Here is a 23,128-nt window from a genome sequence, read left to right on the forward strand (position 1 = left end):
AAGGTGTGCAACTGAAAGCTTAATTTGATTTGATGGAATTCTAATTTCCAGCCTAAACAACGAAATGCACATAAAAGAATGTATTTCTGCAAATAACATTTTAGAAAGAAAAGAACACTAATGGGAAGTGGCTAAAGTATACTCACTCCGTCCCACCATTAAGTGACCTATTTACTTTTAGATTTTGTCCCACCATTAAGTGACCTATATCACTAAATAAGAGATATTTCTAAAATTATCTTTTTAATCGATTATAAGAAATATGCATAATTTGATAGACATGTTTACATTCGTTACATAGGTGTTTTAAAATGCTTTTCAATGGTATGAAGTTTGCGAACATCCGTGGTGTAGTTTGAGAGATAAATCATTTCAAAATTTCACTAGTTATTATCTATAAGGGTATAATTGTAAAAAATGCTTAAATATACTTTTTTTACTTGCTTGCCTTAAAAATTGTGCAAACTTAAAACTAGGTCACTTAATAATGGGACGGAGAGAGTATATTAATAATATGATTTCAGATGATATTTCTTTATTATGGTTAAAAGTTGAATCAAGCTCTCTTCTTAGAGTTTCTGGCCCGACTCAAACATATATTAACCGATAGGAATCTTTGGATTTAGAGCACCACTTTTTGATTTTTATACACCACCGGGTTTTGTTTTTTATTTGAAGTATCTATTGATCTATACTTCCGAATATTGAAGAATAAAAAAAGCGATGAAAACCTAAAATTTTTCTGCCGCCTCCTTCTCCACCTATTCCTGTTTAACTCATCATCCAATTCACCTTAATTAACTCATTATCCACTACAGGTTTCTCTCCTCTTTATCGATTATTTACTAATGGTTTCTTTTACAGATTTTTATATGGGTGAATCACTCATATTTTATTGGATCAATCAACTTAGTTCGTTTTTATCCTTTTCTGATAGTTTTAATTCATTATTGTTGTTTGTTTGAATTTGTAGAGGCGATTTCTGTTGGACCGAACAGTCCTAATAATGGAATCAAGTTCTCTGGAGTTTTCACTAATGAAGCTAGGGTTTTTTATTTTAATTATTTGATTTGTGTTTTGATTTTGTAGGGTTGTTGTTGTAACGCATATCACAGGTTTCAGAGGTAAAAAATTGATAAAGAACTCAAAAGGGTTTGATTTCCTATCACTAATTAATGTTCTGATTTTCTATTTCTAGCACGAATTCTAGAGCTTCGGCTGTCCTGATTTGCTAATTTGTGTTTCATGTGGTTGGTTCAAAACACAGGAAAGTCTATGGCTCAACAACAATTGTTACTACAATTGTTCAAATGGGCCACCGAGTGGAGCTGGCACACAATTACCTTCAGAAGTAATTCGGAACCTACTCTTTTGTTATTAATAGGAAAGTATGAAAAGGCAAGACAGCAAAGATACGTGATCAATGGGGAATTCTGCAACAACGCTAGATTCGACATCAATTTCTTAGTTAACTCTTTTGCACTTGTTAGGAGATCAACTTTATTTGGGGCAGCTAATATATCAGCCTTTTGTAACAAATTCTCAATCGATCATGTCTGGACTGGTTATGCTCTATGGGCAATCTTAACTTTCTTGGATATCCAGAATTGGAATGAATGTGTAATGGTTCACATAACCTTAAACTATGGATATGATAGAACCTTATCCAATGTAATACGATGGAAACCTCTTTTTCTATAAAAAAAAAACAATCGTTACTACTTAACTGTTAGCTTATAGTTATAACTATCTGTTTTAATTTAGTTTGATTATTCTTTGGCGAGTCTTCTTTTATTTGGCTGTGCTGTTTGTTTTTACAGGTTGGACAATCTTTGATGTTGTTGGTTGCAGTATTTTGATATCTTCTTTTTAGTCTGTATGCTTCATGGGTTTTGATTTTTGGAGTTAAGAACTCTTGGCTATGGGCAATAAGAAGTGAGCTTTGTGTGCATTCCAGTTATATGAAAAAGGACCACTGAGGGAAATCAGAAAATCAGCGAGCTTATTCATAGAGATGTAAAAGTTTTGCCTTGATTCTATTAACCTACATTGACAGTTTGAGGCTTTGAATAGTGTAGACATGGATAGTTATGACTGATGTTGATTTTCATGAACTTGATTATTGTGCCTTTACTTGCTGATGTTTGTGCAGGTACACCATGTAACTTATTAGGGATTGACTCCCTAATTTACCCTTTGGGGATGCTGGCAGACTCTGCATTTGAAAAAAATGCAAACAAGGTTTTTATGTGTCACAGTTTGAGGCAGATTCTATTAACCTACATTGACAGTTTGAGGCTTTGAATAGTGTAGACATGGATAGTTATGACTGATGTTGATTTTCATGAACTTGATTATTGTGCCTTTACTTGCTGATGTTTGTGCAGGTACACCATGTAACTTATTAGGGATTGACTCCCTAATTTACCCTTTGGGGATGCTGGCAGACTCTGCATTTGAAAAAAATGCAAACAAGGTTTTTATGTGTCACAGGCTCACAGCGTTGGAGCCTGCTGGCAGAGGTCCTTGTGTCGAACCCAAGTGTATCATGAATGGAAGGTTGCACCTCAAATGGGGAAGGAGGGAGATGCTACTCATACAACAGTAAGTATATTTGTCCAACCACATGAAAATATGCCTATTCGATTTATTAACATATCTAAGATTTTTCTCTTATTCATTTGATTCAGCCAAACAATCACTCTTGGAGTGTACAAATTTTTTATCGCAGATTATCTCAACACCCTAATCACCCAAAATTGTTCCTGGCCCTGCAAGGTATTGTCATCCTACCATAACATATCCCTTATATATTTTGATTGTTATTTACTTAGTTTGCAACCTATTAATTGTTATCAATAGAAGAATAAACGTCTCTAAATGATAAGATCTATTATTGATCCGTTGCATCGTAGTCTCCCTGATTGATTACGCACAGAACTATGGCCAAGCTAACTTGTGTTGAAGCACACCCAAAATCCAAGTACTGTTTAGTATGGAATTTTATAACTAAGTTTCAAAAATCAATATAGAAGTTAATGTAGAAAATTATATTTAGCTTAAATGAACATATATCTTTAGTTCTGCCACTATCCGTTGCTTCATTACATAGACTTTTAATTCCAGTGACATCAACATTTTTACCTTGAAAAACATAGATCATATAGTGTGTAGTCGGTCTATGTGTGAACAAATTTTCCAATCATCAATAGTTGTAATGGTTCTAGATGTTGTGGTCTATTATAATTTCGAGCTTCATCTGAAGTTTGTTCGTGATAGCAAAATCGTAGATGTTTTATAATTTCAACTTTGAGTTTTTTTTGTTTTAATGATAACATATATGGTGTTTGATTGCAGGTTTGAGTTAAAACTTTTTTTTTTTCTGATTATACTTCTAATGTATAGTTCCGGGCTTCAGCTGAAGTTTGTTTTGTAATTTCCGTTTGTTTTAATGATAATATGGTGTTTGCAGGTTTAGGTTAATTTTCTTATACTAGAGAAGGAAGAAGAAGAAGATGAAGTTTTTTTTACTTTGTAGGTTGGTGTTTTTTAAGCCGAGCAAACATAGGCTAGGTTTCTCCTTTTATGTGTTCCGTTTAGATTTTAGTCTTTGGCTTTCTCTTGATTTCTGTTCTATGTTCCAAAGGGAAGAAGAACATTATTGTTTCTACAAAGACCGAGCTCATGAATTGCTGTGTAAATAGTCATGATGTTGAAAGGGAAGAAGAACATTTCTTACGAGGTATCAACCATTTCTTACCTAATTTTCTTAACTTAATCTTTCTACTGCTAATCATTAATAATATACTCACGTGCGAGTGGCTTTTCCATTGTCCCTGCTAGAAAAAAAATAAAACCTTATTATGTTGAGATTTCATACAAAGTTATGTTGGTCCTACCCACTGCAGATTCCTGTTCCCGTAAGAAGGAAAATAATCTTCATAATAATCCATTTAGCAAATGGTATTTGCTGTCTTAGCTCAAATGGCAGAGCGCATGGTTTCAACCATGTAGTTGTGGGTTCAACTCCCACAGGTAGCACAATATTTGAGTAGGCTAGACTAGAACCTTACAGGCTTCTAATGGAAATAATGAGACTGCACATGTATACATTTAAGAAGTGTCATATATCATCTTTGTACCTCAGCAGCAGCAAAAAAAAAGCCAAAAAAATTAGCATTAGAAATCTTGAATGTTTCAACCATTGTTCGAGCATTCTCTTACTAGAATGTTCTTCCTATATATACACACACAGTATTGCTTTCAGAAATCTTGAAATGTTATAGCACTCTTAATCTCGCACTTACATCGGAACCCACTATGTTTAGTTTTATTTATCACTGAATTAGAATGTAAATGACTCGCTGTCCATCAGATTTACCATACCACTGATCAAGCGTCACCCAGCAGAGAACTTTCTATTTCAAAATTAATGAGTTGGCAGCCTACTATCTCTGGCACAACTAGGTACTAACAGAGAGACGGAGTTTGCAGAACAAACAGGATCTTTGTAACTGAAAACAAGTCAAATATAGCTCAAGTTGGGTTATATAATGTGTATCGGGTGCACAGGAAAAAGAAGAAGAACAAGAACAGTTGTAGAAGGTATAAAGTTTGTTTGTTAGTTCTACTTAAATGTTATTTTTCTTCTACTACCAACACACAGGAAAAACAAGAAAAAAAAAAAAGAACAGTTAACAGTTAAGTCCATTTCACACACTCCGTCTCATACTTGGCCAACGAAGTTGAATAAAAGAAGCAACACAAACAAGTAATGTAGGCATGATAACAATAAGTAGCAAGCAAATAGTCGATACTTTTCATTTGACACTTCACTAGAGAAAGAAAATTTAATTATGAATGAATTTTTGAGACAATCAAAGACTAATAATATAGAAAACAAATTACCACTTAAGCACTTAAGTTTAGGTGCTTCAAAGTGTATAGTTCTGACGTGAAACAAATCTAATTATTGTTTAAATTTTGGAAAACCAATCTAGGCCCGTGCAAAGCACGGGCGAAATTTGCTTCTACCCAGATCGGTTTATATGGACATGAAAATCAACCGTTTATCTAGAATCAGTTTATATGGGCATGAACATAAACCGATTGTGGATAAATTTTTTCTTTTTTATCTGTGAATTATGTGTTTTTAAACATCAAATAAAGAACCCACAATTGGGGGATATCAAAACTAATTGGGGGATATGAATTACTTCCCCCAACCAATAGTGTTTTCTAAGGGGTGTTTTTTTGGAGAAAAAAAATACTAAAATACCCTTCCTTCAAAATAAAAATCAAAAAACTTAAAATCCAAAAAAAATCATATCCCCCATTTCCATCTTCACCTCTTATTAATCTCTTTTAGGGTTAGGGATTTGAAACCTAAATATTCCCCACTCCCTTTGAGATTATAATTTTTTCCCACTCCCTTTCAAATTGTCTTCTCCTTCTCTGTCGGCTCCTCAACTTGAAATCGATTTTTTTTACATTCGGAAGTGATGAATACCATGCCAGAAGTGATGAATACCATGCCGGAAGTGATGAAGACCATGCCAAAAGTGATGAAAAAATTCTAGAAGTGATGAAGACCATGCCGGTATAAATGAACACCATGCCGGAAAATGGTGCCGGCATGCTTGGTAACTAACATTCAATATCGTAACTAAGTGCCGGCATGCTCGATAGAAATCTATCAATGCCGGTACTCAAGTGAATTTTTTTCTTCAAGTTTTTGGATACTTTACATCATGTGCCGTCAAAGAAATTCAAGCAACATACCATGCCGGTACAGCTCGAGAATTAACCAACTGTGCCGGCAGTGGACTGAAAACAAAAAAATAAATAATTCAAAACAGACTGAAATTCAATTTTCTCGCAGATTTTTTTTCTTCTACGAGACGTTGTCTCGCACTCTGCTAGGGGGCATTGCCCCTAGACCCCTACGACTTGACCGGTCAGGTCGATCACCAAAAACTCTGCGTAGAGGCAAAAATTTATGAAAATTTCCAACATATGCCAGCATGGTATTCATACTTCTTCTATGCCGGCACCGAGCTCTTTCAGAGAAAAAAATGGAGAATTCAAAGAAAAAAACTTCTTTTTATAGTTGAGCTAAAGATTCAACAACAATTCTCTTTTCACTATCGTCCACCATTTTCACCAAAAAAACTTCCCTCTCAAATTTTTTTCCCTCCTTCAACTCTCACCTCACCCAAAACTAAATAATACACTAATTATTTATCAAATAATCTTATGATTTTCCTAAGTATAATTAAACACTAAACCTGATTAGTGAGGGGTAGATTAGGAATTAAAGAAATAATTAGATAAGGGGTGACCCTGATTTGATATTTGGATTCAGTTTTTGTCATTTTCCTCTATCCCCCAATTAGTTTTGATATCCCCCAATCGTGCGTTCCAAATAAAATTAAAATTCATTTTATACCCGAGTTAAGAATGAGTATGACTTCATACTCAGTTTCAAATCGTTTAAGAAGTTGTACTCGTTTTCAATTCGAGTATAAAGTTATACTCGTTTTCAATTCGAGTATAAGCATATAGAACATTTTTCATTTTCATTTTTAACCGAAATGAAATCGAGTATGATTTCATACTCATTTTATGATCGAGTATTGACTAATTTTTTTTTTGTTTAACCAAAATCGGTTTACACGATACATATATAAAAACTGATTCCTAGCATTGCATAACAGGAATCGGTTTTTATATATGTACCGTGTAAACCGATTCTAACGCTACATCTATTCCTAACATTGCATTGACATTGTTATAAACCCAAAAAACTTTGATGTAAAAAAATTGGATTGTTTGAGTGATTACATGTTATTGAAACCTACTCTAGGGGACTGGGTTAATAGAAAAGTACCTGATTACATGTTACCTATTTTAGTGAATTTGGTGATTATCAACAATGTTTTAGTTTGATTTTGAATTCTTAATTTTGATGGAAATGGAAATGAAAATGGAAGTGATTTTGATTTGATTTAGTTTTTTTTTTTTTTATTATTAGGATTTAATGAGGATAAATTGGTAGTATTAAAATTTCATAGAGGGTAAAATGGTAGTTTCATCAAACTTAGACACCCCTTATCATTCTCTGTGGGATGGATGAAAAAATTCATAGGCCCCAATTTAGTCAGGATTTGTTACAGACTTACGGTCATAAGTGTGACTTTTTTTTATTTTTTTCCCCAATCGTTCGCGGTAGACTCGATCGCTCAGCTGTATTACCACAATTGCGCGGCCTGTTTGCCAGGCCGTATGAGTGGGTTAGCCGTTAGCCACCCCAATAGGAACCCGCCCTGATAAAATCTCTCTCCTGAATCAAAAAAGAAATAAAAAAAGTTATCTTCTGCTTCGATATCTTTTTACCAATTTCCAGAAGTTGAGAAATCTCGGCGTCGGATGAATGGAAGATGCTCAAATCTTTTGATTCCGTTTCCAATTTCGTGGTATGTATAGGAGAGTTTGAGATCCGTAATTTCATATGTTCAAGTTTTTCTATGATTTGAAGGAGAATAGGTTGGATTTATGAAGAAAATATTCTGGATTTATTGATCGATAATCTGATTTCTGACTAATGTATATGGTTTCTGGTTTCTAGTAATTTTAGTTTGAAGATTCGATTTTTGTGGTTGATTTTTAATTGTAAGAAGTAAAGGTTGAAAATTTATGCTTAGCTCGTCGTACTCCTTTCAATATCAACGAGATAAGGTTGGATTTTTATGTCTTATTTCTAATTCTTATGTTGATTGATTCTTAAGTTTAGGAAGGAAAGCTTCGATTTTTATGCTGTGCTGGTTGTTCGTCTTATGATTTCAGGTCGTAAAGGTGGATTTCTGTGTTTGATTCCAACGCTACATCTATTCCTTGATACTTGGTGATTCCAGAATGGTTAGATAAAAATACCAATGCGGAGCCATAGAGAACCATTACTATCCACACTGGAGCGATAGAGAACCATTACTCTCATGGATTTTTTCTCGCGCATCCCAGGGTCTGATTTATGCAAGGGTTAACTCTCATCAACTGCTCTTTACTCAATGCTACCAAGTCTTTCTTAGTTTATTATCATCCCCCTTGTATTGGTAGTTTAAACGACTCTCCACGTCCCTGCTGCTGAGATGCTAAAGAAGCTTGCCTCCATCGCGAAGCCATGTCTGAACTTATTTACATTAGACTTAGCAGGTTTAGTTCATCGGTGAGTGAACTTCTTGCGTCGAGGTGCACAAACATGTAGGGTTGAGTGCTGGTTGTATGATCTGGTCTGCTATTGTACTTGCTCTACAAGCACCTGGTAGTGGTAACTTCACTTTACCAAGTTTAAATTTGAAGAACTCCAGTACATCTAGCTGGATAAATTCTGATCTTTCATGATTTCCGAACACTATGCAACACGAGTCTATTTCTTAAGCCATTCTGTGAAGATTGCACTGAATAGACGAGATTTGCAACTTTTCAATGCTTGATCTTTGGGTCTGAAAGAACCACCAAGTTGATAACTGGTTAAAGTTTTGTTCTTTTATCGATTATACTATGAAACATGGCTCTTCTAGTTCTTGGTCTTCCTGTTTGCAATTTTAAGAATAATACCCCAAAACATTATGGAGTCCTGAAGAGTGCTTGTGATTGTGGGATATGATGAGCAGGAATGAGATCAGTTCGTCTTTTCTTGTGCTGCTAATCTTCCAGTTACGTTTGGAGTAGAGAAGCCAGAGGAATCAAGATTTCAGTCCTGAGGAATGAGGTAAGGTAAAGCACCACTTAGTCAAGAGTTTTTAGATTCCAATTTATGCTTCCACCCCCTTCAAATTTCTTGGATTCTGCCATTGAGATTCTAAATGTATCGATCCGAGCTTACAGTAATTTGTGACCCAATAAACATGTAAGGAATTAAAGCAAGTTGATTTATCACAATAGGAAATTAGTAGTATAAGTTAATAAATCATAAGTTATTTTCTTACAATGTGAATAAAAAAACTTTTTGATGTATTCAACAGTGAATTTTCTGTTGAATTGCTTTTGTGGAAAGTGACTGTATTGCGGACGAGAGAACGGCCGAGCTGCATGTTGAGTGCGAGCATGGATGTCTCCTCATTCGGCCCCTTCACCGATAACAAGGTTCACAAAAACCTGCAATTTGATTATTTGCCATATGCTTTACTTCTTTTGCGCATTATATATGTGGATTGATATGTCTGTTATGTGCCGTTTAACATTTACTGAACTTGCTCATTATTCAGGCCGGACACATCAGTGCAACCATATTGTTGGAATCAGATTGTTACACTGAGGACAAAGTATCAGGATGTAACATAACTTTCTCAACTTGCATTAGCTGTTGAATCACACACAACATCCTTAAGAGCAACAAAAGAGTGAACTAGCTTTGCTGTCCGCAGCTGTTGAATATGGAGTTGTTTACAGGTAATCTTTCTGTTGGAGATAACATTAATCCGCTGATATCTTATGAAGTGGTACTTCTTTTGATGTTGAATACATGCTTGAACATTTTCTCGAGTGTATTTAAATAATTAGGTAGTTCATCGGCATCTTTTTGCGTGATAATGCTTTTTTCTTTTGACTGGTACCTGCATTATTTTTGTTTTGAAGGAGGTTGTACATTATACTTGGTTGAGAAATGCTGAAACACCCACGATCTTCGTATTTTGAGTGGCAATTAGAAAGGAGAAAGATCTTTGAAAACTTAAGCTTTGCATCCCGTGTATAAACTAATAGTAATCGCCTCAGGCAATATTTAAACATTAGACAAAATTTTCAATACCCTTTCGCTTATGAACAAAATCTTATAACTAGTTAGTCGACCTGTTTTATATGTAAAACATAATAATGAGTACTTTCTCTCAGGCTTGCAGTGTCTTTCAGAATAATCCTTGGTTTTAGTTTTTTTATTGTGGTATTTTCCTATCTTCTAGCACGCCCATCACTCACTGTTGCTTTGTTGACCATGGAAGAGCTTCTGCCTACTTGCTTTGACCAAAAGTGTTGCCTTATACAATCTATCTAAGACTCGATGTTACTTACGTAGTACTCCTGTCTCTTAATGCACATACCTAGCAAAGATCCTAAATTTTACAGAACTATCTCTTCCTTATTCCTTACTGGTATATCAAGAAATCTTATAAATCTTTATGTAGGAGTAAATGACTCAAAAGTACAGAGTGGTTGAATCAGAGGATCATCACTACAACTAAATGCCTTATTTTTATGATTTTCTTGAAACTTCCAGAAACCTGTACATTTTGAACTTGCATCTTAGCTCCTTGTATTGAAACTCGAGTCTTGGGTGATATGGACCTCGAGCCTTTATGTTTTTCTCATCTAAAAGATGATTTACAGTTAAGGGCATTTTTGAACAAAAGCTAACCCTAGAAACGAGGCATACTTATTTTTGACCCCAATAGCTACAGGCGTGGCCACTTTATGAACTCTATATCATGCAACCTGGTGTATATTGATTAATTCATCACATAACGGAATGTCCTAAATAGTTATACCTTAGATATTGCTCAAAACACCTTTTAGTTTTCCTACCTTCATTCTTGCGTCTTTTGTGGCAGACATAAATTCTTTGACAATAGATCATCTTATATGAGGTTCCTGGCAGTGCCTCGGCGGGAAATATTTCTCAAATCATTGATACACCATAGGTACAAGTATGTTAGTGGGTGTGAAATCTGTTATTTTCTAATAAAAACCATGGCCTAGTCCTGAATGTTAATGACTCGAATATATCTGGTTTGGTGGGAGGTAAATGAGCTTAGAATATTCAATATTTTTTCAGCGGGTTTATCTGTGTTACCTTATTGCTCCAGTGGTTTGTTTATGAGCTACTGGAGACGTTTCTGTCCCAGTTAGGGTGAATTGTTGGATTTTCAACTGTTGACTTGGTTTTACTTGCCTGTGTTTCATGTTCTCCAAGAGTATTTGTGTATGTCTGGATCTTGCACAATTTGAATATAATCTTGGAATAATATGGTAAAGTTACCTCACAGAAATAGCGGTAAATGTACCCATGATAGATTTTCAGAATAAATTAAGCCAGCATTTAGAAGTTCTTCAGAATTTGTGTTACCTTATTGCTCCAGTGGTTTGTTTATGAGCTACTGGAGACGTTTCTGTCCCAGTTAGGGTGAATTGTTGGATCTTCAACTGTTGACTTGGTTTTACTTGCCTGTGTTTCATGTTCTCCAAGAGTATTTGTGTATGTTTGGATCCTGCACAATTTGAATATAATCTTGGAATAATATGGTAAAGTTACCTCACAGAAATAGCGGTAAATGTACCCATGATAGATTTTCAGAATAAATTAAGCCAGCATTTAGAAGTTCTTCAGAATTTCAAACACTAAAGGTTGAACACAATCTAATGAATTGTTATCTTCGTGGAGCTTGTTTAATGATGTAGCTTACACCATGCAATATGATAGAGTAACCCATTGATCTTAGTTTGGATCTGTATCCAGTTGCCTTGCCCTATTACTGCTAAAATAGCTTCCATTGCGAGGCAGTTGCCCTTTTCAATCGCTGAATCATAGTTTGGTTAGTGCATGAGTTGGATATATACAAGACGCCAAATATCTTCAATGTATTGGCGCTCCTTTATTTTTGCCCATCCATTAAATCTCTTCTTAGTTTTATTTTTGCCCATCCTTTATGTTGTAGCTTACTGAGTTTCTTTTTAAATTTTCCTCATGTTCTGACTACAAAGACAATCTCCCTTAGAAAATTAGATATGCAACCCGAAGAAGATGTCTCTTCAACTACCATTTGGTAACTGCACTGCTGATTTGTTAGGTTGATATCGGAAAGTAATTACATTGTTGCTGTATATTGGAAAAGCTCTTGTCATTGTATATATGTGTAAGGTACTATGGTTCTATTTAGCCTATTAATATTTTGATTATTCTTGTTCTTGTTATGATTGAAGGAGGTATTTATTTTTGGGTCATTCACTAAAGAGGGTGTCACTTATTCAAAACCCAGCAATCCGCTAGCCAGCCTCTGGAAAAGAAAGAATTCAGTTTGGTTCTTTAGACGCAGCAACTATAAGCTCCATGGTTTGATTTAAGGTTGAACACAAGCAGGATGATGTTTCTAAAGAGGTAAAAATGTCAATTCACCAAACCCGAAGAGAAAGGAAAATTCACTCAAGAGTGTAAATACAACAAATGGCGAGCCGCGTAGTGTGTCTTGAAGTATTGCAAAGAATGGAAATGATACATCTTCTTCTAGTTGCTATCCACTTGGAAACGGGGTAATAGAGAGAACTAGTGCTGACTTAAATTCATTGCGTGTATCCCAAAATAGAGAAGTGCGCAGAAGCAATCAATTGCAGACCTTGAGTAGGGAATAGAAACCGTTACCTCTTTCCCAGGGGAGATAAATGCCGTCGATTCATCAGAAAGTTTGTTACTGAAAGAGAATGTTCGTAAGGTGGTATTAAATGGGCTGGATGCATCTTTTATAATTTTATTACCTCGAGGTTTAGTCAACACAGGGAACCTATGCTTTCTCAGTGCATCACTTTTCTCTCCTGTTCCCCATTTGTTCAACTTCTGCAGGAACTATTGATATTCTTAAGGTTTGTATCCTTTATTTCATTCTTTTTTACGTAGTTTTCACATTGGGCATATTAAGCATCCTTGTATTTAGAAATATTTTTGGGTATCTATTGATAGGTGGAATGTTGTATAAGTTTCTTTAGTAGAGTTATGAATCTCATTAGTGTGATCCTTACTATATAATATTTTTTTTCCCAGATCGGGTGTCTTACATAACATGTGTTTTATCTCCCATTTTGATACTGTTGCTGATGCAAGCTTGAAGAAGTCCTAAATGGTGGTACTCAGACCAGGATGCCTTTCGTCCCCGCCATGTTTTGAGCCAGTTTTGAAAAATTTCACTCCCGAGGTACCAAATAGTGTGTCAGGAAGGCCAAGGTTGGTATTAATTTCGCATTGTCTCCTCCCTTCTTGTATTCTTTTATTGCCTCTCCTTATAATTGGTTGTGGAGAGGAGATTGTGTTCATAATTGCTTATATTCGAGATCGACCCATCTATTGCATTTATATTTTATGGCTTTGATTAATTTTGTCTTCGTATAGTGCGAGCATGTGGTTAGGGGCCTCTTTTAATTAGTTATTAGTCTATCTTTGAATAGTGTTAGACTGTTTTCTCAAGTTATCTTTATGTTGGCCTTTCGTGTCTTCGTATTTCATAGTAGATTGTCATCCGCTTTTAAGTCTTGTTTTTTTTTTTTACCATTGTCCGTATAGTTCTGACTGACTTAGCCTGACAATTGAATGTAGTTCTGTGAATACTTGCGTATCATACACCCATGGGCTGATTTAGTCTGTACAACATCTGTTTTGCTGGAACCATGAAATTTCTTGTTTACCTCTCTTTGGTCAAATGCAGGTAGACTCTGCTAAGATTCAGCCTTGCCTCTTGCTTCACCTTGGTATTGCTGCGGGAGCTGTTCGTACATTGGAAGGGTACAAAATATCTGCAGCTGGCAAGGTAATCTCAATTGAGCTAATTGGAGTACTTCAAATGCAGTCACAGTTAGACAAACAACTTCATGCAGCAAGTGTATGCGCTTGGTTGGTAGATAATTTTGTAGCTACCATGCATTCTTTTTTCTTTAGAAGGAAAAAAGGAGCCCAACTTTGTGCACACTCCTTTAAAGAGTGTGCACGTAACAACCAATCAGATTCATTCTCTAAAATCAACAGTTACTTATATAATAAAATCATTTTTTTTTTTAATTTTTAGGATTAATTTATATTTGGTTATAATAACAATTTTATCGTTATCCTAGTATTTTACTACCTAAAACGAAATGTATTTAATAAGAATGATGACTCCAGAATAACCGGAGCCACCCATTGATAAGCATCATAATAGGCGTTGCAAACAAAATGAATGCGGAATATATATAAAAGCAACTATGAAGAATGAATTGAGGTTACAAAAAAATGAAAGAGGAATACACAAAAGCAACTATGAAGAAAAAGTAATTTTATTAAGTTAAATTTTTAATTTTGAATCATGTTCATTAGCTAATCTATTTTGATCATCATGTAATTTTATTAAGCCGCACTTTATTAACTCCATAAGCTATAATTAACCTTAACTTGTTTTGGTCATCTTTTTTATTTATTTTTCCCTTTTTCTTTTAATACCATTAGCTATAATTAATTTTGTTTTGATCATCAAGTCCGTCTTCTTTGGAGAAACGAAAGCAAACTTGATGACTTGGGTTTTTTCCTGTTTTTACGAAAGGGAAATTAGAGAAATTACTGTTAGTTATTTCAACTCCTAGATATTAGGCTAGAATTAGATATCATGCATATATTTGTTTGCATTTACGATTACATGAATTAAAATTAAAAGAATAACTGATTTTATTATATACTTAACTGTCAGTTAATTATAGCCAATAGCTATCATTTGTTATGTGCACACTCTTTAAGGGATTTAAGGGAGTGTGCACAAAATCAGACTCGGAAAAAAGATCATTCCAAATCCTCTGCAGATCATCTCCTTCAGTTTTATAAGCTAATATATAAAGTCCTAAGCTAATTTTGTTAAGAACATATCATTTATTAGTTGCTTTTGTTAACTATTATAAAAATCATGGAAACTTATGTGAGAAGAACTATAGTTGTATGCACCGCGGCTCGGGATTTTACACCCGCCGCCGCGCCGACTTATGCCTTGTACAACATAGACAGCAGCAACTTAAGCTACCAACTGTTCTAGCATGCCATGTACCGGCTTTGTCGGCCTCCAATGCGGCCTTAAGCTTCTTAAATCTCGGAATAGTGTCAAAGCGGCATTCTCGAGCGGGAAACTCTCTTTGGATGTTGCAAGGCAATTGGCTGGCTCGTTTTCTCCATATGGTATGCTAGTAAGCATCACTTTTTCGAATTACATCATTAGCACATGCATCTCCGTTGTGAGTTTGTTGAGGCGTATTGGTTCGATTTCGCCACGTAAAACTTTGGCTAAGTTTTCGTGGACTAATTCTAACCTCACATTCTTAAATCCAGCTTTAAGTGCATACACTAAGCTTTTTTAGCCACAATTGCTTCAATTCTATAGGAAACTGTTGCTGGTTCACTTTTTAGATTAGATCCATTTTTCACCTTTAAATAAGGCACCTTCAATTTAATTTGAAAGCCAAACATAAATTCTGCCTCACTGTCCCTAAACATGACCGATGACCCCCGCCTGTTGCCCTTGCTTCTTTGATATTTGTTTCCTTGGCCTTTCCATCTGTCTCTGGTTCTTCCAATTTCTTAGCAAAAAAAAAAACAATGTCTTGGGCTTTGGTATCTTTACACATCCATCTGCATTATCATTTAACCACCCTATCATTTAACCACCCTTTTGGTGGCTTCTCCCACTGGTAATATTCTGTTTTCCCGCCGTTTAATATTCTCTTATGATTTCCTTCTCACGAAGCTTGCTAAACATGCTTTATATACATGCTTATGTACAAGAAAAATCACTTTAAATACATGCTTATGTACATTCACTTTAAATAAGAAAACCACTTTAAATACATGCTTACTTACATTCAATTCTGCTTTACTTTATTATGAGAAAGATAATTTTGTGTCATATTTCATAAGAGATCGGAAACTTAGGAAAAGGTGGTGAAGGGTGGGTTACTGCAGGTGGCTACTTGCAGAGACAGATTAATTTAAAGCTGGGATTACCCGTCCGTAGCATTCAAACTTTATACTATGTGGTCTTTGACAATGATGTGCTACTTACTTTTTTATACTTGTTACATGCATGCAAAAACGTGCTATTAGTGTTGTTAGGGTACAATATGAATGTGTCTGATACATGGTCGATCAAGGATACTTGTAAGATTCATCATGCTGGACTTTTAAAGTTCTATTAAAAACTTTTAAAACTGTACGCAGGTTTGAACCTGTCAATTTTCTTAAAATTGAATTTTATTTGGCTAACAAGAAAAGCAGTGCATGTGTTCGCATCCTGAGTTTTCTATATGTTGATTCGCTAAACCAATTTCTGTATCAGATGTCTCGTAGACATAGTTTGAAGTTGTAGCAGCCATTTTGAAGAGATTGTCTAAAGTGAAGTGATGTTTTTCATAATTTGAATCACTTTATTGAGATGTCATGTCACCTGGCTTTCTACAACATGCTGGTAGACTGGAAAGACCTCTACATGCGTGTAGTAAATCTGTAGTTACTGCAGATGTCTAATGCTTAGCATGGGTCCCACACAGCCACTATTTGTGTTTGGTGAGTTCATAAAAGATTGTTTTATTCAACTACATCATATCGTTAGTAGCGTTGTATCAGAGTCCTTAGCTGAATTTTGTTCTCTCAGACCAGTCTCGAAGATGGTACTTTTCAAGGTTTTGATGTCCGAATCGCTTCATGTGGCCCATCTTTTTGTTTAAAGCCATTTTCGCTCTTCAGGCTCATGATAATCCTGTTAGCTCTATTTCATATTGTCCGACTGCTCCTATATGTATCTGTTATCCCTCAAACATTTGCAAATTGGCAAATTGATGTACCATTCTATTTCTATAGCTACTAGCTACGGGCTCGACAGAGAATCAGTTATCCCATACCCAGATCCACTGGAAATTGCCTATCTACATGTTTCCGTAATGTCATAACAATTTACTTCTTTACGGATTCAAGGTAAAATCATGGGATTATCAAACAATCAGCCCTCGTGTGTCGCATCTAAAAACCTTAATGCTGTGAGCAACCCTGTAAGTCTCAGTTGTTTATTTTGGTTTGGTAATTATATGGAAGTGGAAACTTGCCGAGTTCTGTTTCATATTCTGCACATCAGATTTGACTTTTTGCCAAATTGATTTTTAATGCGTTTTGCATATAATATGTATGTTACTAGGGAGCTACTTTCAACATCCGTTTCTGAAGACTGTCCTTTTTTGCTAGCCGGGGGAGGCTTCAAAGGAAACCTGCAAGTGAGTAAAGTGAATTTTACAATTAATATTTAATACATATACTATCTTTAAGTTTCAATAATTTTCTTCGATATGGACATAATTTTGATTTCTCCTTTGGAGTTCTGGTATGCGCTATTATTAACTAACACACTGACCAACTCTCCTCTATGAAAATTCTCTTCGAACTATAACAAAATGGAATGGAAGTTGCAGCCATTGACAGTTGAAGGGAACTGAGATTGACGGTGAGTATAGTGGATATCAATGTTTGAAAAACTCATGGTCGGGGCATATCATATTGTTTATGGGAACCATGATAGATACGAAACAACATACTTAAGCCATTCCCTAACTATTATTTTTACTGGTGATGGTTGCAACAGGTAAATATGAGAAGAGAAACTGTTGAACTGCCTTTTGTCAATCTTGAGGTTTTGTTTCTTTGGTAATCTTACTCAAAGTATTAGGTCCTCTTTTCATACGGACAAGGATGGCTATCATTAGTTCGCTGAAAGAGCTGATAATGTTACAGACGCGAAGTACATTCTATACTTTTAACTCGTTTTGTAGCTTTCTTTGGCCTTAGCATTTAGAACACGTAGAAATGCTGTATGTGGGTTAGGGAGAAGATTACTCATAAAGTAATGTTTTGATGAAGTAATTTGATTATTGTCTTATTTATCTGTCTGTTTCATTGGATCTGCTTCGATCTTGCACCGCCAATGTGCTGAATCTGTCGTAGTTGGTGTTGAATCGGAGGTCCCTCTCTCCTTCTCTCACTCACTCTCTAACCCTCACACCCACCCACACCTATGCACTCGTACACACAGACACACACGCAATGGATGTGAGCTATGTAGATGATCTTAGTGATTTGATCAAAAATATTACCTCCTAAAATTCTACAAATGTTAAGCATCTAATGGCAGTTTGTGTTTGAAATTTGAAGCTTATGCCCTTCTTCTTAGTTATAAAGTCCCAAGTATGTCTAGATTATTCTCAAACCTTCTCTTGATCAACTTTCTATTGCTACTTGCTAGGTTAAAGTGTAGGCCATCTATGCCTTCCTCGTATTAGTGTTGAGTGTCCCTTCCAGCGAGGAACTCAAGAAAAACCTCACGCTGGCAGTTAGAAAACAGATTTGGTTTATGAAAGAAGATATATTAATGCACTTCCTTGATTACACTTTTTATGCTTTGTACCATTCAGGTTAGAGTTAACAGTCAAACTTATGTTAATATCTTCCTTTTTATCCCCACCAATGTGCAGAGATTGATACAACGATGTAGTGAGAGTGATTTTCATTTAACTGCAGGGAGTTGGAGGAACAATTGAGTTGGCCCCTAGATACTTAGAGCAAGTATATGTTGTGGGTACGTAAGGCTGGTGGTGTGTTTATGGCGGATGAAGTACAAACAGAATTTGACCGTACTGGAAGCCATTTCTGAGTTTTTGAGACACAAAGTGTTATTCCTGACTTTGTTACTATGGTCAAGGTCATTACCAGCACTCTCACATACTTTTTTTGGTGCCTCGAGATTCTTTTCTTTACACAGTTTGTTTGATTTGAACAAATCTATATTCATGTTTACCACAAATCAGTCAAGTATATGTTTTGAGTAATCTGTTCTGTGAACTGCTACAGGGTGTGCGAAATGGTTTACCGTTAGAGCGGTTGTGACAACACCTGAAATAGCAAGTGTAATGGCTCAAAAAATTTAGTCTACATAATTGGTGCAACCCTGTATTTTCAAATTGTGCGCTTGGCGTTCTCAGAGTCTTTGATATGGAAAAACATGAAGCACAGGGTGCTGATAACCAAAGTGTGAAGGATCTGCAGCAGAGATATGAAAGTAAGCCTCTCAGATTGCTTGGTTAATCTGTTAAAGTATTAATTTCTAGTTTTTATTTGTGTGAACATTAGTGTGAACTAGTTTGTGCAACAGACCTAGATGTATAATATGAGAATGACTCAGCGTGTATGCAAGTGAGCAGAACTAGATTGAGAGGGGCCATAACTTCTGTGTGGTTGGCAATACAGAACTGCTTCAGTTTATGAAAACATTAGATGGTAGTATTAGGGTTATGATTCTCTGAGAAGGTGTATTGCATCTGGATTTCCGAACCTGCCACAGAGTGGTAGTTGCAAGATTGAGCTAATCGTGCATGAAGGAGATAAGAGCTGAGCTGTTTAACCGGAAGAAGAACCAGTTCTGCACATCGACGAAGTTGCTATTTTTAGCTCTGTTGTTGAAGACTAGGTGATTTCCAAACTATGAAGTTGCTTCTACATGCATTTGTCTGCCAATGAACTCTGTTTTTCTTTTAACAAAATTTTGATTCGTGCATAATAGGTGTCATGTGTGAAATCATTTTATATTTTCTTAAGAATTTCCTGGAATTCGTGGAATCACAATATCTTTAATCCAGTGGGTTTTGTCCGATAATAATACATCAATGAAATAATTGTAATAGGGTTGTTTAATCAACTTCTACTTAACTTGCTATACTATTCATTTTTCAACAATACAAGCATAAAGTGCAATCACCAGAAGGGTTTTGATGCAAGCAAATTAACCAAGAATTTGAGCTTTGAACGCTCTATCAGAACCTCAAGGCCTCAACTTGAATTGGTTGGTGCAGTGTATGCAAGTCAAATGCAACGCTCAACTTCAACTTATTATTCTGTGTCAATTACTTAGCTCGGTCCAGACTTCTGCGTTCACCTCTGTATGTGAAAATCAAGAATGTACACATTGGACGGGGATAACAACCGACACAAAATCCACCTATTCCACATTCTCTAGTTCCCCATCGGTCCCATTGGGTAACAGAGCCCCGCCACAATAAACAAAGCCCTCATAAGACTGGGTGCAGGGGAGGCCCCCACGCACCAAACAAGTGCCCGACATCAACAATTCCCGTTGGACCGGCGCGTTGCAGAGGGCTACCACAGTGAAAGGACCGCAGCAGGCAGGGGCCAGCAATCAACAATTCCAATTGGATAGGTGCGCAGCAGAGCACCGCCACAGCAAACAGAGCCCCACTGAAGCGGATGATGGGCAAAACCCCGCCACAGCGACCAGGTACCAGCAGTTCTCATCAGTCCCAGTGTGCAGCAGAGTCCCGCCATAGCAACTAGAGCCCCACTGAACATGTGTGGGGCTAAGCCCGTCCAACATTTCCCGCCAGAACCGACGCTTACACAAAGAACAGGTGCCGGCAATCAACAATTCCCAGACCATAGGCCCTACTAAACCAGGTGCAGGACGAGCCCCTCCATAGCAAGTAGGGGAAGCAATCAACAATTCCTATCGGTGTATAGCCCCGATTGGGTACTACATTATAAACTCTAATAAATTAATAATTTAGAATACTTACAGATAAATGTTGCAATGGCACTTTTCAGCGCCTTGCGTCCATGTATCAGGTGAAACTCTTGATTACAATTGCATTATCCTTTCGAAACTCTCCTCGCCATGATCAGGCGATATTGGGAACCTTACAAACTCCTTTGTGTCTCGGTTGCAATAATAAAAACAGGCAGAATTTTCCGGTTGCACAAAGATTAAATTTGTTCCTCTAAGAACTTCAGTAGAAGCATCTCCTTTGTAATTCCATGTTGATTCATGAGGTATTATGAGCCGCTCTTCGACCCACTCAATGCTACCATCTGCATCTTCTTTAAGTATCCATAGGGAAGTGAATTGAGGCGATATCTGATGATCCACTACAGCTAGGCAATCATCAACTTCTGTCAACTGAATAGGTTGTGTGCGTTTAAAGCTCTCATCAAAGGCAGCAGCTTCCGGGATTGGAATAACTCTGAATTTTTCAGTCTCAAAATCAAAACCCATGACTACTTCACCTCCGTTTCTAGTATACCGGAATCGCTAATACATAGAACCATTTACATAAAAGGCCTTTCCACATAGGCACTCTCACTTCCAACGCAGTAGGGTGGGACTGCATCAATTCTTCTCCATATATTTTCGCCAACCGTCAAGATTTCAACAATTTGGTCTTCAGCGTCAACTTGTTGATCAGGATCACCAGCCACTGGACAGTACTCGGGTGCAGCAGACTTTTTATTTACACCACTTGATATGCAAATGACTTTATGTTGATTGCTTTTTGGACAAAATCCGAGCTCAATGCAGTCGTTTAGGCGTCTATTCTCATCTTGATTTTCTTTTTCGCGAACCACAGTAGTTTCAATCCATTCAGACCTTTCTCCAGTGCTAGGATTATAAATAAGAAATGCGCCTCCGGTGTTAATACATACCAAACCATTCACGGTTTGTCTGGTAATGAATACCGTAAAACACCACCTTTTAATCTTATGTTGCTGATACTTGTTAGTCCTTTTTCAGGTGAAGCAATTTTGAATTCCACACCGCGACCTGTGTACCGCACAGATAGTAATTGAGGATGATTGCGAGTGTCCATTCCCACAGCATTTAGCAAATCTCGCAGATAAGTCCATCTTGCTTCTAAGCCTCTACGCCGCTCCTTTTCATTCTTTTCCACCCATTGATCTAACTCAAATTCCACCCAATCGGTCCAGAACGATAACCGAGTACTTTTCCAGAACTCAAAGCTCGAACGATCCCTGCACACCATATCGATGACCGGACATCTCCACCGCAGAAGCGATGTCCCCCAACATGTACCGTCAGTCAACTGTACCACCATCTTCTCTTGGTTATCTTTAAGATCTGATTCTGACCCATCACTAAAGTGACGAGGAGGAGAAATCCTCCTTTGAAATCCTCCTCGAATTAAGCGGATTTTGGGAGATGAGATGTTCTTCCAAATTGCTCTCATTCTGCTGATTACATATTACCTATCTCTCGTCTCACTATCTCTCGTCTCACTATCTCAGACACCTAATAACACTAACAGAACCCTAACCCTAATGGCTGATGTCAGCCGCTTATGACCCTTGCCGTATTTAAGGTGAGCATGTGCCGGATTGGTTTTTATGTGGTCCGCATCCAATCCAATTTGTTACGGATTTCAAATTTAAAATCCACATTCAATCCATCATCCAACGGGTTTGCATCCAATGGTTGTACGGATGGACGGATTGAATACGGATGAAAATTTGTACGGATGGATGGATTCAAATTTAAAATTTTTTAATAAAATTTTAAATTTGAGAAAAAAAACTAATAAAAATTTCTTGAATATAATGACTAATCCAAAAAAAAAAAAAACAATAAAATCGATTTACATCTCAATTTTAAGCCCTATATGTTAGATGGAAAAAACCAAGTGGGGTTAGCCCAGTTGGCGAGGAGGCTCTCAAATAAGAGGTTAGATGTTCGAATTTTTGCTCAAACGTAAGTAATTATACTAATTTTAACATAGGTTTAATAGGGTTGAGTTTACTCAGTAGGAGTAAGTCGATGGCTACGCTGTGAGGGGATAAGACGAGTCCATGCCTAGCAAAAAAAAATGTTAATTGGAAAAAAATGATAAAGAGATAAATTTTATTGTTATAAAAAGGGTAAGAGGGTTGTCTCCATGGTGAAGGCACAAATGGTATGTCTATTCTTTTTTTTGTTAATTTGGCTATGAACTGACACATTGAGTATTTCCTTGCTCCACTATTTACAATGCCTGTTGTATTATAAGGGTCTAAGGAAATAATCACGGCATCACGCTAGGAATTCGCTATACAATTTTATTCTGTTTGGGTTCATGTTTTCTTGCTTTCTTGGTAATTCATAAATCACATACAATTTGCTTAGAGCATCTCCAATAGAGGGTGAAGGTTTTGTTTTTTTATGACACATAGGATTTTAGATTCTCATTTACGTTAAATTCATCTCTAACATTAGGTTCTATTAAGTAGGAAGGGTATCAAAATAAATATAAAGGTCTTGGAGAAAGTCTTATTTAGGAATGACCTCCACGTCATCTTTTTAACCAAATTTTAAATTTTTATTTTTAAATAATTTTTTCTGAACTAATAGGAAAAAGAGAATCAATTTTATCATTATCCAGAAAAACAAATCCTCAAAATAAGACCCCCATTGTTAGAGAAAAACGTTGCTATTTTTACCACATACATACCCCATAAATAAGGATCTTAATAAAAACTCCACGT

At 36.3% G+C, this 23,128-nt stretch overlaps 2 long non-coding RNA genes across 28 annotated transcripts; both read left to right on the top strand.

Annotated features, from left to right (window-relative positions):
* The first annotated feature begins 647 nt into the window (after positions 1 to 647).
* LOC113331523 lies at positions 648 to 3,748 on the top strand. Its single transcript, XR_003351000.1, has 7 exons — positions 648 to 1,124; positions 1,268 to 2,016; positions 2,153 to 2,241; positions 2,388 to 2,604; positions 2,691 to 2,778; positions 3,473 to 3,538; positions 3,647 to 3,748. It is a non-coding gene; the product is annotated as an uncharacterized LOC113331523 (long non-coding RNA).
* Positions 3,749 to 7,331: 3,583 nt separating this feature from the next.
* LOC113331403 lies at positions 7,332 to 19,540 on the top strand. Of its 27 annotated transcripts, none has more exons than XR_003350891.1 (13): positions 7,333 to 7,737; positions 7,846 to 8,770; positions 9,024 to 9,144; positions 9,267 to 9,450; positions 11,974 to 12,627; positions 12,806 to 12,985; positions 13,464 to 16,330; positions 16,739 to 16,812; positions 16,956 to 17,031; positions 17,221 to 17,258; positions 17,397 to 18,222; positions 18,329 to 18,509; positions 18,659 to 19,540. It is a non-coding gene; the product is annotated as an uncharacterized LOC113331403 (long non-coding RNA). The 27 variants fall into 27 exon arrangements; XR_003350898.1 differs by having other exon boundaries at positions 7,339 to 7,737; positions 13,464 to 13,565; XR_003350883.1 differs by having other exon boundaries at positions 7,332 to 7,737; positions 16,419 to 17,031.
* Positions 19,541 to 23,128: the final 3,588 nt, after the last annotated feature.

This window comes from Papaver somniferum, unplaced genomic scaffold (assembly GCF_003573695.1).
Source record: "Papaver somniferum cultivar HN1 unplaced genomic scaffold, ASM357369v1 unplaced-scaffold_125, whole genome shotgun sequence".
Classification (NCBI taxonomy): Eukaryota; Viridiplantae; Streptophyta; class Magnoliopsida; order Ranunculales; family Papaveraceae; genus Papaver; species Papaver somniferum.